Source organism: Staurois parvus, unplaced genomic scaffold (assembly GCF_062004578.1).
Source record: "Staurois parvus isolate SC_StPar_1 unplaced genomic scaffold, SC_StPar_1.0 ptg000404l, whole genome shotgun sequence".
NCBI classification, from domain to species: domain Eukaryota; kingdom Metazoa; phylum Chordata; class Amphibia; order Anura; family Ranidae; genus Staurois; species Staurois parvus.
In genome coordinates this window covers 3,620,015-3,637,120 of record NW_028318200.1, presented here as the reverse complement: position 1 = coordinate 3,637,120, position 17,106 = coordinate 3,620,015, and the positions used below count along the sequence as shown (strand labels likewise).

General features: G+C 43.7%; 1 protein-coding gene and 1 long non-coding RNA gene across 2 annotated transcripts in view; one reads left to right on the top strand and one right to left on the bottom strand.

Moving 5' to 3' along the window:
- SLC7A4 (solute carrier family 7 member 4) overlaps positions 1 to 5,041 on the bottom strand; it is a 53,372-nt gene extending 48,331 nt beyond the window's left edge. The window contains exon 1 of the mRNA XM_089686662.1: positions 4,860 to 5,041. The gene's annotated coding sequence lies outside the window, so the exon portion shown is untranslated. The remainder of the gene's footprint in view (positions 1 to 4,859) is intronic.
- Positions 4,661 to 9,993, top strand: LOC149455094 (uncharacterized). The gene is made up of 3 exons (XR_016314103.1): positions 4,661 to 4,963; positions 8,554 to 8,748; positions 9,759 to 9,993. It is a non-coding gene; the product is annotated as an uncharacterized LOC149455094 (long non-coding RNA).
- The last annotated feature ends 7,113 nt before the right edge of the window (positions 9,994 to 17,106 follow it).

The window sequence follows — 17,106 nt, the reverse complement described above, 5'->3', positions numbered from 1 at the left end:
TACATATACTCTGATGGCCCAGGGTGTGTACACACATACACTGACAGGCTGCGGTCTGTACACCCATACTCATGGCCTAAAATCTGTACATATACTCTGATGGCCCAGGGTGTGTACACACATACACTGACAGGCTGGGGTCTGTACACCCATACTCATGGCCTTAAATCTGTAGATATACTCTGATGGCCCAGGGTGTGTACACACATACACTGACAGGCTGCGGTCTGTACACCCATACTCATGGCCTTAAATCTGTAGATATACTCTGATGGCCCAGGGTGTGTACACACATACACTGACAGGCCTAAAATCTGTACATATACTCTGATGGCCCAGGGTGTGTACACACATACACTGACAGGCTGCGGTCTGTACACCCATACGCATGGCTTAAAATCTGTACATATACTCTGATGGCCCAGGGTGTGTACACACATACACTGACAGGCTGCGGTCACCCATACGCATGACCTAAAATCTGTAGATATACTCTGATGGCCCAGGGTGTGTACACACATACACTGACAGGCTGCGGTCTGTACACCCATACTCATGGCCTAAAATCTGTACATATACTCTGATGGCCCAGGGTGTGTACACACATACACTGACAGGCTGCGGTCACCCATACTCATGGCCTATAATCTGTACATATACTCTGATGGACCAGATGCAATTTCTCCTGCGCTCTAGGACCCAGGCCGGTGGCGAGTAGATGGAACCAAAACCAGAAAAAGGCGACCACCAGTGTATTAAAGGTTGTGCAGCTCCAAACAAGGCTGGGTAAGCCCGACCAATACTGCAAAGTGAAACAAAAACGAGAAGCGCACCAACCTTGCGCATTACCTCAGTAACAAAATTTATTAATTAAAGAATGGTACTCACAAACAGCGAATAAAATCAGGCATGAAGTCCTCAAAGGGACTTCAGAGATAAGGAGCCAGCGTGAATCCCATCATGGGGTAGACACTCAGTACAGTTGACGCGTTTTTAAGGCCATGCCTTCTTCATCAGAGCTCAGCTCTGTGCACATATCCACTAATGTGTTGAGGTCTATGTACATGCATCCACTGATATGTTGAGGTCTATGTAGACACATACATTGACGGGTTGGGGGGTCTGCACACAAATACACTGATGGGCTCTGTACACACACACAATCTCAACTCGCCTGGCAATGTAGGATGTCCTAATGTGATATTGGCACAGACACAATATGGAAATCACTAGTCCTGCCTCCCCCAGCAGAGCCCTTTTGGTCACTACCAGCTAGGACACATCCCAGGCCAGCCTGCCTTGTACTGCGCACCTGTTCCTGGTGTCATCGTTGTAGGGTCGGCTATCGGTCAGTTGAGGTCTATGTACACACATATACTGATGGGTTAAGATCTATGTACACATACACTGATGGGTTGGGGTATACAGTTGTGCTCAAAAGTTTGCATACCCTGGCAGAAATCATGACATTTTGGTATTTGTATTGAAAATATGACAGATCATACCAAAAAACTGTATTTCATTTACGTGATCATATGAAGCCATTTATTATCACATAGTTGTTTGGCTCCTTTTAAAATCCTAACGATAACAGAAATTACCCAAATGGCCATGATCACAAAGAGCACAATATGATGATACAAAAATTATCTGCATGGTTGAGTTGCCAAGGTCTATAGCGACAAGAATACCATCCCCACTGTGAATCATGGTGATGGGTCACTGATGTTTTGAGGGGAGGGGCTGAGCTCTAAAGGCACAGCGAATCTTGTGAAAATTGATGGCAAGATGAATGCAGCATGTAATCAGAAAATACTAGCAGATAATTTGCATTCTTCTGCACTAAAGCCGTACATGGGACACTCTTTAACTTTCCAGCACAACAATGATCATAAGCACAAGGCCAAGCTGACCCTTCAGTGGTTACATCAGAAAAAGGTGAAGGTTCTGGAATGGCCATCACAGTCTCCTGACCTTAATATCATAGAGCCACTCTGGGGAAATCTCAAATGTGCAGTTCATACAAGACAACCAGACTTTGAATGACCTGGAGGCATTTTGCCAAGACGAATAGGCAGCTATATCACCTGCAGGAATTTGGGGGCCTCATAGACAACTATTACAGAAGACTGCACGCTGTCATGGATGCTAAAGGGGGCAAACACAGTATTAAGAACTAAGGGGACGCAGACTTTTGAACAGGGGGCATTTCATTTGTTTACTTGTTGTCATGTTTTGTTTTATGATTGTGCCATCCTGGTATGACCTACAGTTGAATATGAATCCCATAGGAAATAAAAGAAATTTATTTTCCTGATCACACATGATTTCTTTAAAAATGGTACATACCAATTCTCCAAGGGTATGCAAACTTTTGAGCACAACTATATGTACAGATATCCACTGATGGGTTGTGGTCTGCACTCACATCCACTGATGGGTTGAGGTCTGCACTCACAACCACTGATGGGTTGAGGTCTGCACTCACAACCACTGATGGGTTGAGGTCTATGTACACACATCCACTCATGGTTGAGGTCTATGTACACACATCCACTCATGGTTGAGGTCTATGTACACACATCTACTGATGGGTTGATGTCTATGTACATGCATCCACTCATGGGTTGGGGTCTATGTACACACATGGGTTTGGGTCTATACATATACACTGATGGGTTGGGGTCTGCACACACATACACTGATGGGTTGAGGTCTATACATACACACTGATGGGTCAGGGTCTGCACACACTTACACTGATGGGATGGGGTCTATGTACACACGTCCACTGATGGATTTGGGTCTATCGTGTACACTGATGCGTTGGGATCTATACACATATACAGTGATGGGTTGGGGTCTATGTACACACAGCCACTGATGGATTTTGGTCTATACATATACACTGATGGGTTGGGGTCTGCACACACATACAATGATGGGTTGAGGTCTGCACTCACATACAATGATGGGTTGAGGTCTGCACTCATAACCACTGATGGGTTGAGGTCTGCACTCACAACCACTGATGAGTTGAGGTCTATGTACACACATCCACTGATGGGTTGGGGTCTATGTGCACACATCCACTCATGGGTTGGGGTCTATGTGCACACATCCACTCATGGGTTGGGGTCTATGTGCACACATCCACTCATGGGTTGGGGTCTATGTACACACATCCACTCATGGGTTGGGGTCTATGTACACACATCCACTCATGGGTTGAGGTCTATGTACACACATCTACTGATGGGTTGAGGTCTATGTACATGCATCCACTCATGGGTTGGGGTCTATGTACACACAGCCACTTATGGGTTCGGGTCTATACATATACACTGATGGGTTGGGGTCTGCACACACATACAATGATGGGTTGAGGTCTATACATACACACTGATGGGTCGGAGTCTGCACACACATACACTGATGGGTTGGGTCTATGTACACACGTCCACTGACAGATTTGGGTCTATACATGTACACTGATGCATTGGGGTCTATACACATATACACTGATGGGTTGGGGTCTGCACACACATACACTGATGGGTTGGGTTCTATGTACACACATCCACTGATGGATTCAGGTCTACAACAGCACAGTGGCTAAATGGTTAGCACTTCTGCCTGGCAGTACTAGGGTCATTGGTTCGAATCCCAACCACAGCACCACCTGCCTGGAGTTTGGATGTTCTCCCTGTGCCTGTGAGGGTTTCCTCTGGGTACTCCGGTTTCCTTCCACACTCCAAACACATGCTGGTAGGTTAATTGGATCCTGTCTATATTGGCCCTAGCATATGAATGTAAGTTAGGGACCTTAGATTGTATGGCCCGTTAGGGACTGATGTGAATGTACAATATATGTGAAAATTTATGATGCTATATAAGTACCTGAAATAAAAAAAATACTTGTACACTGATGGGTCAGGGTCTGCACACATATACACTGATGGGTTGGGGTCTATGTACACATGTCCACTGATGGATTTGGGTCTATACATATACACTGATGGGTTGGGGTCTGCACACTTATACACTGATGGATTGGGGTCTATGTACACGCATGGATTTTGGTCTATACATATACACCGATGGGTTGGGGTCTATGTACACACGTCCACTGATGGATTTGGGTCTACAGTATACATATACAATGATGGATTGGGGTCTATGTACACACACATGGATTTTGGTCTATACATACAGTGAAAGAAATAAGGATTTTGGTCTATACATATACACTGATGGGTTGGGGTCTGCACACTTATACACTGATGGGTTGGGGTCTATGTACACACGTCCACTGATGGATTTGGATCTATACATATACACTGATGGGTTGGGGTCTGCACACTTATACACTGATGGGTTGGGGTCTGCACACTTATACACTGATGGGTTGGGGTCTATGTACACACGTCCACTGATGGATTTGGATCTATACATATACACTGATGGGTTGGGGTCTGCACACTTATACACTGATGGGTTGGGGTCTGCACACTTATACACTGATGGGTTGGGGTCTATGTACACACGTCCACTGATGGATTTGGATCTATACATATACACTGATGGGTTGGGGTCTATGTCTATATATACAGTATACACTGATGGGTTGGGGTCTATGTCTATATATACAGTATACACTGATGGGTTGGGGTCTGCACACACATCCACTGATCGAATCTGTCCACACACGTTCTCCCTTTCCTGACATGTAGGATGTCCCAATGTGATAATGACACAGAGATAAGATGGAGATCACTGGTCCTGCCTCCCCCAGCAGAGCCCACTCTGCCACTACCAGCTAGGACACATCCCAGGCCAGCCTGCCTTGTACTGCGCACCTGTTCCTGGTGTCATCATCCTAGGGCCGGCTGTCGGTCAGTCCTCCTGTCCCCGGTGTCGGGATGCGATCACCTGTGTCAGCTGGATGGAAGCCTTTCCTGGGGTAAGGAGAACAGCCGGGGGCGGGGCCATGGTCACAGATCCTGGAACCTTAAAGTGACAGCTCGTTCCTTGTGTGCTGACTCTGCTTAGACAATGACGTACTACTCGGGATTTAACCCTTCCCACGCAGACGACGTGATATGCACCCTGTTCTCGTGATGAATATCGCTGTGTTGGTAGAGATCCAACATGTAGTCTTGTGCTTGTATTTTCCTATTTAATGGCTCTGCTGTGCTGTCTCCCATATGTGCTTTGTAATATCTCATAAGGCTTCATGCACGGGGCAGTACTAAAGATACTGATCATAATAAAAACACTGATCATAATAAAATACTGAATATTATAAAAATACCGATCTCAATAAAACCCTGATCATAATAAAAACTCTGATCATAATAAAAACGCTGATCATAATAAAATACTGATCATAATAAAAACACTGATCATAATAAAATACTGAATATTATAAAAATACCGATATTAATAAAATACTGATCATAATAAAAACACTGATCCTAATAAATATACTGAATATTATAAAAATACCGATCATAATAAAAACACTGATCATAATAAAATACTGAATATTATAAAAATACTGATCTTAATAAAATACTGATCATAATAAAAACACTGATCATAATAAAATACTGAATACTATAAAAATACCCATCGTAATAAAAATATATATCTTAATAAAATACTGATCATAATGAAAACACTGATCATAATAAAATACTGAATATTATAAAAATACCGATCATAATAAAAACACTGATCATAATAAAATACTGAATATTATAAAAATACTGATCTTAATAAAATACTGATCATAATAAAAACACTGATCATAATAAAATACTGAATACTATAAAAATACCCATCATAATAAAAATATATATCTTAATAAAATACTGATCATAATGAAAACACTGATCATAATAAAATACTGAATATTATAAAAATACCCATTGTGATAAAAATACAGATCTTAATAAAATACTGATCATAATAAAAACACCGATCATAATAAAATACTGATCATAATAAAAACACTGATCATAATAAAATACTGAATATTATAAAAATATTGATCGTAATAAAAATACAGATCTTAATAAAATGCTGATCATAATAAGATATTGATTATAATACAAATACTGATCATAATAGAATATTAATTATAATGAAAAATACTGATAATAAAATCAGATAATTACACCCTGTTCCAAATTATTATGCAAATGTTATTTTTCTCATTTACCTAAATAATTGATGTAAATAACAGTCAGCATAATTCTCATGTTATCAACTATTAAGAGTACAATTCACATTTTATTGAACAAACCTTCTAATGATAACAGGATTTTTTTTAAACATAAAACACTTACAATGCAATGTTCCAAATTATTACGCACAGTAAGTTTCAAAACACTTTATAGGTTGTAAAGAACTGAAAATTGTCATTTGTTGTGTTTGCAGCATATTTACTGAAATCAAAAGCTATTTCAATCAAACTTTTAACAACATTTTAACTTTTTAAACATTTTAACAGGTCACGTTACATTGTAACATAGGACCCCTTATTTGATAGCAGCTTCACAAGTCTTGCATCCATTGAACTTGTGAGTTTTTGGACAGTTTCTGCTTGAATTTGTTTGCAAGATGTCAGAATAGCCTCCCACAGCTGCTGTTTGGATGTAAACTGCCTCATAGATCTTTTGCTTGAGGATGCTCCAAAGGTTCTCAATAGGATTGAGGTCAGGTGAGGATGGAGGCCACACCATGACTTTCTCTCCTTTTATCCCCATAGCAGCCATTGATGCAAAGGTATTCTTTGCAGCATGAGATGGTGCATTGTCATGCATGAAGATGATTTTATTACGGAAAGCATAGTTCTTCCTTCTGTACCATGGAAAAAAGTGGTCAGTCATAAACTCCACATACTTTGCAGAGGTCATCTTTACACCTTTGAGGGCTCTAAAGGGGCCGACCCGCTCTGTTCCCATGATTCCGGCCCAAAACATGACTCCACCACCGCCTTGCTGATGTCGCAGCCTTGTTGGAACAGGGTGGCCGTCCACCAACCATCCACTACTCTATCCATCTGGACCATCCAGGGTTGCATGGCACTCATCAGTGAACAGGACTATTTGAAAATTAGTCTTCATATATTTTTCTGCCCAATGCAGCTGTTTCTGCTTGTGAGCATTGGTTAGTGGTGGCTGAATAGAAGGTTTATGCACATTTGCAAGACTCTGGAGGACTCTACACCTTGATGTCCGTGGGACTCCAGAGGCACCAGCAGCTTCAAATATCTGTTTGCTGCTATGTAATGGTATTTTAGCAGCTGCTCTCTTGATCCGATGCAAGGATCTGGCAGAAATCTTCCTCAATGTGCCTTTATCTGCACGAACCCATCTGTGCTCTGAATCAGCCACAAATCTCTGAATAGTGCGATGATCATGCTTAAGTTTTCGTGAAATATCCAATGTTTTCATACCTCGTCCAAGGCATTGAACTATTTCACTCTTTTCGGCAGCAGAGAGATCCTTTTTTTTCCCCATATTGCTTGAAAATGGTGCTCTGCTTAATAATGTGGAACACCCTCCTTTAGTAGTTTTTCCTTAAATTGGGCTCACCTGCCAATCTAATTATCACAGGTGTCCGAGATTGTTTTCAGTGATCAAAAGAGCCCTAACACACAATGCCGTCCATGAGTTACACTGAAAAACAAAATATTTAATCTGTGACACTTAAATAGAATTTGCATAATAATTTAGAACAGGGTGTATAAAGAATACTGATCATAATAAAATATTGATTATAATACAAATAATGATCATAATAAAATAAATACTGATCATAACAAAATAATGATTATAATAAAAATACTGATCATATTAAAACACTGAATATAATAAAATACCGATCATAGTAATATATTGATTATAATAAAAATACTGATAATAAAATACTGATCACTGTAAAATACTGCTCATAATAAAATCATAATAAAATATTGATCATAATAAAAATACTGATCACAATAAAATATTGATCATAATAAAATCATAATAAAATATTGATAATAATAAAAAAATACTGATCATAATAAAATACTGATCATTGTAAAATACTTCTCCTAAAAAAATAATAAAATATTAATCATAATAAAAATACTGATCACAATAAAATATTGATCACAATAAAATAATAATAAAATATTGATTATAATAAAAATATTGATCGTAATAAAAATACTGATCATTATAAAATAGTGATCATAATAAAATACTGATCATAATCAAATACTGATTATTATAAAAATACTGATCATAATAAAAAAAATTAAGAAGCAGAAGAAAATAAAATGAAATTATAATAAAAATACTGACCAAACTGGCAGAAACATCCTGCTTAAAAAAGTGTAAGTATGTAGCATAGAGTGCATGTGTTTATATGGTTACATTTGTTCTTTACTTCTTATAACTCTGTTTTCATTCCCATAACAATATGTTTGTTTATATATTCAGATTAGATCATCTTGGAGCCTTTTTCTTGCATTTTTCTTCTTCCTTGCTCTTCTAGGGAGAGAGGTGTGCTGGCTGTGAAAAAAGTTATGTTTTTTTGTTGACATTGATGACCCCATTGTCAATCTAATTGGCAAAGCTATCCTTTCAGTCATGTTGAGGAGAAGGTGAAGGGAGAAAAGATAGCAATTCATCACTACTGGACACATCCTCTGGTGTCACAGCATCTAACACAGAGATACATTGCCACAAGGTATGAAGACCTATGCTAGTTTCTGGAGAAGTTTTTAGACTAGGTTCACACTTGTGTAGGCCCTGTGGCTCGCGTTTGCATGTGCATAGCAGCCCAGTCATTTGAATGAGCTGCTGCACCTGCGAGAAACGGGGAAAAATGTCTCCAACCCATTTTTAAAAATGTGGCTGCACAGAACCACATGGAGCTATGGCAAGCCCAACCTGCACAAAAATACACAAATATAAATAAATATACCATTAAGGTAGCAAAAAATGAGAACAAAGCTGTCATAGAGGACATATTCAATAAGAAATTTAAAAAAACCCTAATAGTACACAGTATATACACCTATAAACAATTGACTGCGGACCAATTTATGGACAGATTTTAGTTTTTGCTTTAATAATGTAAATGGTATCTATATATTATTCATAGTTATCATTTATTTGGTTTCTTCTGGTTGAACTGGATCAGCTTTTGATGGCTTGATTCCATTTCCCTGCCAAATTGTAGTGCTCTGTAAGTGCCATTATTGATTTTGAGCCTATCTCAATATTTCATGCCCCTTAATTTTTGCCTGCTTTTTTCTCTTTTTGTTACATATATATTTGTTTTTTCATCATATGGCTGCTTAGCTTGTTGCAGCTACATGGTTTCCTTTGTGCTGTACAGAGCAAGGGCGGACTGACCATTAGGGAACTTGGGCACTGCCTGAGGGCCCGAGGTCAGTAGGGGGCCCCATGAGATGTCCCTAGTATCTTTTCATAGGCTTTTTTGGGTGTGATTTGAGTGTGGGCAAGGTAACAGGGGCCCCATGGTCCCCTATTGCCCGAGGGCCCCATGAATTGTCAGTCCGCCCCTGGTACAGAGTATACACCTTGAGGCTGCTTCTGGTGAACGCACTCATCCTTTTTAACTTCATGACATATTGAACACTGTGAGTTTATTGATGTATGCAACAATGATTTTTGTATGCACATGGCCAGCTCTTTTCTGGTCAATGTTATTTATATGTATTTATGTTGCAGAACCCATCATTACATTAACCCCCCAAAGAAGACTCATAGTCCTTGAGAGCTGAAATGTGTTGAGGTTCATCTGTACAAGATAGGCCCCATAAGGGTGCTGAAGAGGACTGTTTTCTGGTTTTTAATATATAAGAAAGTTATTATGCATATGTCATTCTGTATTATGATGATCAAACGTCTTTTGGTCTCTTTTTTAATGAATGTATAATAATAAAATCTTGGTGTTTATACTTTTTTATGGTGTTTAAATTTTGGTGCCTACAAAATCCTATTCCACCTGTACACAAAAAAATTCTCTAGATCACTCTGACCATGCATGTGCGCTAATCTGTGATTCTAAACACTTGATGAGTACCAGTCAGCCTAATTCCACTCCAGATGAGCAGATATCCATCTGACCATCCACACCCACTTACGCCCTCTAAATACAAGTAGTTGTGACCCTAAACCGCATTCTGATGGACACCATTCAAAAATCTTCCACCACTGATGAGCAGACATCACTCCAACCAACCACACCCTACTCATTCCCTCTAAATAATAAGTAGCTGTGACCCTAAACACCTCTGATGAGCACCAGCCAACCACCTACCACAGGCATGACTCCTCTTTAAAGACCAATGACCAACTGCCAGTCCTACCTTCCCCCTCTCATAATCAGCAGCTGTAACCATAAACCCTTCTATGACTGATCCAACACCCTACCTATCCCCTGTAAAAAATTAGTAGCTGTGACCCTAAACCACAGTCTGATGAGAGCTAGCCAAAAACTTTCCACTCTTGGTGAGCAGAGATCCACACCCTACCTATCCCTTGTAAAAAAAATAGTAGCTGTGACCCTAAACCACTCTCTGATGAGAGCTAGCCAAAAACCTTCCACTCTTGGTGAGCAGAGATCCTGTTAGGGATTGCGGCGACAAGCGGGTCTGCGCATGCGCAGAACGCCGATCCATACTAGCCGACGGGCACTAGGACCTGGGCAGCGGCGGCCGCTCATGCTCTCTCGTGGACACTCGCCTGGCACCATTGACAGGGCAGGGCGCACTATTTAAACCTGCCCTGCACAGACTCTCATTGCCGTATGGTCTATTTATCCTGTGTTCCTGTATACCTTGTTTGTTGCTGACACTGCCTGATCCTGACCTCCACTGACTTCTCCTGCTCTGACCCCCTGACTCGTTTGACCTCTCTCCTGGATATCCCTAATCTGATCTGAACTCCTGTTACCGACCCCAGCCCTGACCTGACTACTCTTCTGCCTGCTGCCTTGTACTACGCTGACCCCACTGTTACTGACCCGGCCCATTTGACCACGCTCACTACTCTGCCATCCATCCATCCTGCACGGATCCATCCATCCTGCATGGATCTAGCCATTCCTGCTCCAGCCTTCCGCCTCTTCACGTCAGGCTCTCTACCTGCATATACCTCTGGCGGATCCCTCTACCACAGGCAGGTGTACTCAGGGGCTGCGACCTGGTCCCTGTCTGCTGCAGGTGAACAAGCAGACTGGGGCTTAGACTCCGCGCTCTGGGGAATCCTGTCCTGTAGACTGCTAGAAGTACCGCCAGGCGGTTGTTGACAGATCCACACCCTACCTATCCCTTGTAAAAAATTAGTAGCTGTGACCCTAAACCACTCTCCGATGACAGCTAGCCAAAAACCTTCCACTCTTGATGAGTGAAGATCCACACCTTACCTATCCCCTGTAGATAATGAGCAGCTGTGACCCTAAACCACTCTCCAATGAGAGCTAGCCAAAAAACCTTCTACTCTTGATGAGCAGAAATCCATACCCTACCTGTCGCCCCCCCCAGTGGTACATCGCAATGCTTACTTTTTATTTAAACAAACTTTATTGAAATGCTGTAGAAATAGGAAGAGATAGTCACCTCGCCCGGCCTGAGTGGTTAGCATCAGCACGATTCACCCAAGCCATGCCTCCAACATGTTTTGCCCCCCATCTCGAGTCTTAAACATGGAGGACAGGGGACAGGACGAAACATGTTGGGGGCACACTTGACCTTAATTTATCCACTACTATATGTGCTCCAATTTGGGAGACTCTCAAATTATAGAGTTAGGACCGCAGTACACTGGGGTGTCCCGTGACATGGCCACTGCGGCTTACACATATATTTGGAAATGTGTGCGACTAAATCCCTTGTTTTTAACGTGAACTGTTAGACAGGGTCCATTTGGTTTTGTTGCAGGCTGGCTGGTAAGTGAGCTGGGAATTTTGTTTTTTGACAAACATTGTGTGTTAGGGCATTCTTTGGCTTATTTCAGATGTGAACTGGTCTGAGTAGAAAAACTAAAGATGACTTACTACAATATATAACGTTTTTTTCATTACTTATGGATAAGAGTTTTGCCTACTTAACACCAGGATGTGCATCTTTTTGAATTAGCTTGGCTATAGAAAGCTGTGGCATACATTCTAGCTTTAGAGGTCTTACAACCTCTAGTACAGTGGTTCTCAACCTGGGTTCGATCGAACCCAGGGGTTCGGTGAGTCAGTCTCGCGGGTTCAGCGGAGGTGAAGACCCACACCCGACTCATATGATTCGTGCAGTAAATATTCATTATTATATTTTTGTTTTTGTGTGAAAATCATGTTTTAATGGTTTTGTTTTTTTGTTCTTAATGGTTTTGTTAATTTTGTGCACCTATGTATAAATATATACCTAAATATATACCTATGTTTTGAATTTGAAAAATCATATTTTATTTTTCCAATTAAGAAGGGTTCGGTGAATGCGCATATGAAACTGGTGGGGGTCAGTACCTCCAACAAGGTTAAGAACCACTGTTCTAGTATTTGTAAAGTCTGAGTCACAGAGGTACTTATTCAGTTTTGTAGAAATTTTGTACTTTTTCAGGGATTCGCATGGCAACTATCCTCTTAATTTGCAGTTTATCCTTTAAATTGTGACTATGGTTTCTTTTTTTTCAGTACAGCTTGTCGTTAGCATACATTATCTGGCATCATTTTGCAGTTATGTGATCAATGCACCTTTAAATTAGGCACCCATTTCTGCTTACTGTTAGCTGCCTTATGTTGCTATAAATATATACAGTATTACATTTCTAAATACTGCACACTTCTTTAAAGTGCAACTTTGCCCATAACAACTTGATACAAAATAATGTTCTTTAGAAAAGAATACACATTCCACATTAATAATTGTGCTCCAAAATTAGTGTGTGCTGTAATCCTGTTTCTTCTTGCTGGATGTGGCCATTTTGCTGAAGCCCAGAGGCCCTGGACAGCAGTAATTCATAAAGCAAAATTAAACCTATCAATTTAATGGTTTAAAAAAAAAAAGTTACATTCCTAGAATGCCAGGAATGTAACTGTCACATTTGCTCTTGTCCTAAGTCAAACCATCTAATGACAGAACCATAGCAGTTGCAGATCAAACAGAAACAGCCTCCGTGGCTGTAAAGGATAGGATGGTTTAATTTTGCTTTAAGGCTGTCTGCAGATCGGCCTCTACAAATTCGGCAGTGCCTAAAAATGAAGAGCAACTGAGCATGTGCAGAACGAGACAGCAAATTACTTTATTTTAAACAGTATTATTATTATACAGTATTTATATAGCGCCAACAGTTCGCTCACCGCTGTACATTACAATGGGGGACAATACATGAGACAGTACAATAACAATACAGTGCGATACAAGAGGGGTTCAAGGGCCCTGCTCCTTGGAGCTTACAATCTAGGAGGGAAGGGATAGTGGTACGGGATGAAAAGCTGTGGGGGATGGAGTGGTAGGAAGAGTGGAGGAGATCGGCAGTTAGCAGAAGGAGGGGTAGGCTTCCCTGAAGAGGTGGGTTTTTAGGGTGCGCCTAAAGGAGAGGAGAGTGGGTGATAGTCTGATGGATTGGAGTAGGGAGTTCCAGAGGATGGGTGATGCCCTGGAGAAGTCCTGGAGGCGGGCATGGGAGGAGGAGATCAGGGAACTAGAGAGAAGGAGGTCTTGTGAAGAGTGGAGAGTGCATTTTGGGTGGTGTGTGGATATTAGGTCCGGTGATGTAGTTTGGGGCAGAATTATGGACAGCTTTGTACGTCAGTGTTAGCAGTTTGAATTTGGTCCGTTGGGCAATCGGGAGCCAGTGGAGGGATTGGCAGAGGGGGGTGGTGTAAACGAAGCGGTTGGTAAGGTGGATGAGTCTGGCCGCTGTATTCAGGATCGACTGAAGTGGGGATAGCTTGTTGTGAGGCAACCCAGTGAGGAGGGAGTTGCAGTAATCGAGTCGTGATATGATGAGGGAGTGGATGAGCTGCTTAGTAGTTTCTGGGGTTAGAAATGGGTGTACTTTGGCGATGTTGTGGAGGTGGAGTCTGCATGAGTTTGTTAGCGATTGGACTTGGGGCTGGAAGGATAGATTGGAGTCTAGCATGACACCAAGTACTCTGGCTTGCGGGGTGGGCTTGATGGTGGCATGGTTTGACGTGATGGAGAAGTCAGTGGGGGGGTGTGCGTGGGCTGGGGGGAAGACTAGGAGCTCGGTTTTGGAGAGGTTCTGTTTAAGGAAGTGGAGCGACATCTAATCTGATATGTCGTTCAGTAGGCTGGTGATTCGGGCGGAGACTGAAGGGGTGAGGTGAGGGGTCGAGAGATAGATTTGCATGTCGTCGGCATAGAGGTGGTAGTTGAAGCCGTGAGAGCGTATCAGTTGGCCAAGGCAGGAGGTGTAGATGGAGAAGAGAAGGGGCCCGAGGACAGAGCCTTGAGGGACCCCAAAAGAGAGGGGAAGTGGGGGGGAGGTGGTAGTGTTATAGGTAACGCTGAAGGAGCGTTGTGATAGGTAGGATGAGAGCCAGGAGAGAGCGGAGTCTCTGAGGCCAAGGGAGTGTAGTTTCTTGAGGAGGAGGGGGTGGTCGACTTTGTCGAACGCCGCGGTGAGGTCAAGGGGTAGGAGCACTGAGTAGTGGCCATTAGCTTTGGCGGTTAGCAGGTCGTTTGTGAGTTTGAGTAAGGTGGTTTCGGTGGAGTGTAGGGGACAGAAGCCAGACTGTAGGGGGTTGAGGAGGTTGTTGTCGTTGAGGTGGGAGCTTAGGCGAGTATAGACTAAGCGCTCAAGGAGTTTGGATGTAAATGGCAGCAGGGAGATGGGTCTAAGGTTGTTCAGGTCGGTGGGGTCCAGGGAGGGCTTTTTAAGTATGGGAGTGATGTGTGCGTGCTTCAGAGGGGAGGGGAATGCACCAGAAGAGAGGGAGAGATTAAAGATGTGGGTGAGAGAGCGTAGGATGGAGGAGGAGGGAGATCGTAGGAGTTGAGAGGGGACAGGGTCGAGGGGGCAGGTGGTGAGGCAGGCTTCAGAGAAGACCTTGGTGACCTCCTCAGTGGTGGTGGGGTCGAAGGAGTGGAGTGTTGAGGGGGCTACTGTGTGAGGGATGTTCGATGGGGTTAGATGGATGTTAGATGGGGTGGAGGTCTGAACAGTGGTGAGGCCAAGGGGGAGGGGTGTTGGGGGGGTTGCTGTGTGAAAGAAGGTAGGTGGGGTGGAGGTCTGAGCAGCAGCGATGTCCCTGCGAATAGTGTCAATCTTATTTTTGAAGTGATTGGCAATTTCGAGGGCGGTGAGTGAGGTACTGGGTGGAGGTGGGGGCGGAGAGAGTAGAGAGTTGAAAGTGGAGAAGAGCCGGCGAGGATTGGAGGAGAGGGTATTGATGAGGGTCAGAAAGTAGGCTTGTTTGGCAGCGTGAAGGAAGAGGTGTAGGTGTGGAAGGCAGATTTGTAGCGGGTGAATGCTACTTGGGACCTGGTTTTGCGCCATAGTCGCTCCAGCACACGACTGCGTTGTTTGAGAGTTTTGGTATGATCAGTCTGCCAGGGCTGGAGCGGGCGGGGTCTGATGCTTCGTGTGGTTAAAGGTGCTAGTGAGTCTAGAGCTGATGACAGTGAGTTGTTATAGGCAGTCATGGCCAAGTCGGGGCAGGACAGGGGAAGAATGCTGTCGTAAAGTTGATCAGCTGCGGAATGGAAGGGGGCAGGGTTCAGGTTGCGGAGGTTCCGGCTGCTAATAGTTTGACATTTGGGGGGGTAGGCGTTTGAGGACGAGGAGACAGAGAAGGTGATGAGGTTGTGGTCAGAGAGATGGAAGGGGGTGTTTGTGAGGTTGTGGGGGGCGCAGAGATGGGAGAAGAGGAGGTCCAGGATGTTCCCGTCAGAGTGGGTGGTGGATTCTATGCACTGAGTGAGTGCAAAAGAGGATTTTAAGTGGAGGAATTGAGATGTAGCCGGGTTATTAATGTTGACAGGGATGTTGAAGTCTCCAAGGATGATGGTGGGTAGCTCGGAAGAGAGAAAGAAGGGTAGCCAGGTGGAAAAGTCATCAAGGAAGCGGGATACGGGTCCAGGAGGCCGGTAGATCACAGCAATCCTCAGGGGGGTTGGAGAGAAAAGTCAGATGCAGTGGGCCTCAAAGGAGGAGAAGGATAGAGAGGGGGGGTTTGGGAGAACTCGGAAGGTGCACAGTGGTGACAGGAGCAGACCAACCCCACCACCTTTTCGACTGTTGAGTCTGGGTGAGTGGGTTCAGATGAGACCTCCATAGGAGAGTGCTGCAGGGGAGGTGGAGTCAGTGGCTTGGATCCAGGTTTCCGTGATTGCTAGGAGGTTGGGGGAGCGGGAAACAAAGGGGTTGTGGCAGGACGTGGAAGTGGGAGGGTGTCTTGTGGGTGGGCGAGGAGGTGGAGGGCCAGGGTTCGGGGAGATGTCCCCGGCGGGTTAGGAGAAGAAGAAGGGTGAGAAAGGTGGCATGGGAGCGGGATGTGCAGGAGCGTGTAAGTCTAACAGTGGAGGTGTTCGGGTCTGTCAGGATGGACTTGCCAATGGTGGTGGGACTCACCTGCCTTGTGGGCTGCAGTACCAAGGCTGGCCAGCGGGTGCTCTCAGCAGCCAGAATCTCACTCCTGCAATCAGGCCATCACCTGAAGCTGATTGCAGGAGGTGTATTTAAGCAGGACCAGGGCTGTGATCAGTGCCTTGGTGTATGTTTCCCATGAGCGCCCTGTACCGGGTATCCTGTGTTCCTGTTCTGCTATCTGATTTGTTGCCGACCCTGCCTGATCCTGACCTCTGCTGACTTCTCCTGCTTGATCCCTGGCTTGCCTGACCATCCTTCTGCCTGGTCCTCTGTACCGCGCTGCCCGTGAGTTACTGAACCCGGCTTGTGACCCTGACTATTCTCTGCCTGCTCCTCCGGTACCTCGCTGCCCGCACGTTGCTGACCTGGCCTGCCTGACTACGCCTGACGCTACCCAGACGATCCATCCATCCCGCACGGATCATCCCTGTTACCAGGTCTGCCAGCCTCTTCATGTCAGGCTTTCCCC